Source organism: Ixodes scapularis, unplaced genomic scaffold (genome assembly GCF_016920785.2).
Source record: "Ixodes scapularis isolate PalLabHiFi unplaced genomic scaffold, ASM1692078v2 PGA_scaffold6__148_contigs__length_123643588, whole genome shotgun sequence".
NCBI classification, from domain to species: Eukaryota; Metazoa; Arthropoda; class Arachnida; order Ixodida; family Ixodidae; genus Ixodes; species Ixodes scapularis.
The window spans coordinates 75272173-75276054 of NW_024609881.1; positions in this window are offsets into that span (position 1 = coordinate 75272173).

Below are 3882 nucleotides of genomic sequence, written 5' to 3' on the forward strand. Positions count from 1 at the left end.
GTCCGCTCCGAGTATGAACAGGTATTTGGCATTTGCGTGGCTCTTGCTGACACCCTCGTAGTTCAAACATATCCTTTTTAACGTCGGCTTGCAGCTCGCGACTCGCAGCAACTAATACCGGCCGTGCCAGACGCATGCTCGGGCCGTGTCGTGCAAAGAGCCGCAACGAGAACGAGCTCACTGTGGCCAACTACGCTTTGGCTTTCTCCGCCAAGGCTTTGCAAACGTGTTCAGGCCTAGGCGAATTCTGCCGGCACGCCGTATTGCCGCAGAACGGCGCTGCTATTTTGGCACAAGTGATGTCACGAGAACTTCCCCCCATCCACCAGATGAGAATTTGAAATCGTTTAATTGTGTTTAAAATTAGTTCTCCTGTGTTTTACAGCGCAATATTTATATTTCCGAGGTGGTGCCTGTCCCTAGCCCATATTTATGCAACAAGATCGGCGCTAAAATTTCGTTTCACTACCCCTTTAACATTGTGCTACCGTCTTCACAAGTATCACACCCAATAACCTTGTCAATTGCTCGTAAAGACGCCAACGCACCTAGCACACGACAAAGATGGCTCAACTCTGGGAGAGGCGCAGCCAGCAACATGGAGGCACTCTACAGGGTCCAATCGAGAAAAGTAAGCCCTGCTTTTTGGTCTGCACAAAAAAACTATGGATCGTCCAATGCTGAAACTGCCAGAATGTAACCTAGCGGTTGAAGCAAGATGCCAAGGTTTGGGAACGTAGCATGATTGAATTAAAAAGTTATGAGTAACCATAGAACATTTTTAACGAAAAAATGGCGGGAGACGGAGCTCGCGAGTACATGGAAATGAATAGGAGACGCTATCGGGACACGACCCCATTTCCTCATTGAGATCTTCAGGAAATTGCTTATAATTGTTCAAAAGAAGTATTGACCTTGTGACAAATAGTATATTGTAATCAGGTTGCGTTTTAGATTTACCTTTTCTGGCTTGATGCTGTACCGTCCTAGGCTTTTGGTAGGCGTCGCAAATAAATAAATAACTTGAATTCATCGACGCTATGCTCTGAAACTTTGGCATCTTGCTCGGATCACTAAGGTTACATTCTAGCAGAGTTTTAGCAATCGGTGATCCGTAGTTTCCTTATGCGGGCCAAAAAGTTGGGTTTACGCTTCAAGCAAAATTTGGAGGATCTCTTTTCAAATGCGTTTAAAACGCATGAGCACTCGTTCCGCCCTTGCACTGCACATGCGCTAAGAATACCCTTCTCCAAGGATACCCTTTCTCCACTTGGCGCTCTTTCAGCTACGCCTCCGGCTTCACTCGGAAGTACAGGGTGTCACAAGAGAAAATTGACAGGTTTTTTTTTACCTCAAAAATAAACTAGGCATCGCCGAATGCTCATTCTTTGCCCAGAGGTAGCGCTAGAGGTCACAACCAGATGCCAAAGTTTCAGTCCGATCCGATAAATTAATCAAAAGTTATAAGTGATTTTCAGAAAATTTCAATGGGAAATGGAGTTTATTTTTGCCCGTTTTCGGTTTCTGGTGCCATAGAGCCCCATGTGTTCGAAAACTTTGTCGGTCGCCATTTTCCCATTGAAATTTTCAGAGTGTCACGCATAACTTTTGAATAAGGCGTCGAATTGGGCTGAAACTTTGGGATCTAGTTGTCACCTCTAGCACTACCTTTGGGTGGAGAATGAGCGTTCAGCGATGCCTAGTTTATTTTTGCGGTAAAAAAACCCTGTAAATTTTCTTTTGTGATACCCTGTGCACAGGCACTTTCTAGTTTGATTTTTTCCTCTCCCCTTGCCTTCTAACCCTTCCCCAGAAACTAACCCTGTATTCCATGATTCCTTGCGTGCGCGAAACCCTTGGATCACCCGGACCCCATGATTCTATGGAATTACAAGCCTGAGCCAGGGTTAACCGCAAGAGGCTTCATCTAGAGTCCTAGACGGACACACACAATTTCGGGAAATGACCCCGCATAGTGCTAACGCACTCCAATAAGAAACGCCCACACGGAGGGAGCATAAACCGCATGTGAGCGATATGTCTGGGTGAGCGACGAAGAGAGACCAAGAGAGGCGACGACGACGCGCTGTCGCCGGACCGTAGCTTGTCGAGGCAGGGGCGGATCCAAGTTGGGTGACGGGGGCGGCCCCCCCCCCCCCGCCCCCGCCCCCCCCCCTCCCCCCCCCCCCCCGAAATAAAACCGACTACCGGCCTGCCAGGTGGTAGAAGGCTCGGTACTCAAGGACGAGGATTCAAAATAGGGTAGGTCGCGCCCTAGCAGGCACACTTGTACTCTGAACTTGGGGAACCACTCCGTCGCTTCAACCGAGACTGATGTCCGCAGCGTCGGTTTCAAAGCACGGCTTGGAGCCAATAAGTCGGCGCAGCGGCGCACATTCAGGGGCCGTTGGCGCGGTGTGGTTCTGCAGCGGCTAAAACAAAAAGCGCAACCGGAGTCCTGTTTATCTTACTCAAAGTGTCTAGAGTACCGTCCGACGGCACTCTTGCAGAGCGTTCAAGTGCCGTCCGAAACTCTCGTAGAAAACGATATCTCAAACCGAGCTTTTCGAAGCGTAGTGCAGCTTAGTGGTAAGATGTCTGTCTCATAAGCAAGCAATCCAGGGTTCGATCCCCAGTGCAGGCTCACTTTTTTTTTTTTCTCGAACATTTTATTCTGCCTACGCATTTGGCGATATTTACATTAATTTTTTTTACGATTAACACAGGATAAAATAATGTAGTCGTCGAAATTTTGCTGAACGAAATGGTATGGGACTTCGTTTCCGGAGGTCCATGGGGTACAGCGGGGCTTGGTTTGCCGGCTGGACGCCGCGAAGCGGCGTGTACGACGGGGCCAAATGGGTCAATAGTTTTGTAATTAGCAGCCGCACAATCGCGCGGGGGTGTGTGTTAACGAGCTCCCCAGTGATACACGCGCCGTCCGACTCTCTTTCGGACGGCACTTGTAGGCGCGATTGGAGTGCCGTCGGAAGGCACCGTAGACACAGCCTATCTTACTTTAAATTCCCCCCACATACACACACAAAAAAAAATTTTGTGTTTTGAAGTTTTGAATCCGCCCCTGTGCCGAGGCAAACCGCATGCCCAGCCCGTTGCTCGGTCCGTCGCTGCCATTGCTTACATGCGGTTGAGGTTGATTTAGAAGACTGCAACCTACCCCTGAAGCAGATTTCCTCTCTCGCTGACTCCACGTTGTTTGGCGCGGCACCTTTGTTGACGACGCGCCGGGTTCTAAATAGGAGCAGTAGCGCTTTTTGGGAGGCATGCTGCATCAAACAAAATGTTCCGCTGATGGAGTCTTTTAGCGCATGCAGATACGCCACAACGGCCTCACAGTACACCACCTTTCTCACGCACAACACGAAAACAGAACACACAATCACTGCTCACACGACAACAAAAAGAAAAATTTAGCAAATGCGAAATGCCGCCAAAAGTAGTGCTACTTGCCGCTAGCCAATTCAAAACGCTAAATTTAGCGAGCAAAAATAAAATAAACTCTATCTAAAAATTAAAACAAAAAATGTTTTGTCTTTTTTACACAACAAAACTTGTTTTAATTAGATAGTATTTTTTTTACTAAATATCAGTTGTGTTCGCATTGTCTGGACTCTCAAAAGTTGTGTACGAAATATTAAACGTCAGCTAGATTGCAGCGCCAGTTGAATCATGCCGCGAGACTTAACGAAAAGCAGCAAAGCCTGTCATTGTTTTTGTGCGTTGCCTTTTGACTGTTTCGGCGCTTCGTCGGCTCTGTTGCTCTGGTTTAAACCTGTTTCTATTTTTGTGCTTTCGGGCTTCAGCATCTTACTACGCCCCAGGCTGCGCACTTTTACTGCGTCCCCACACTCTAGGATCGAG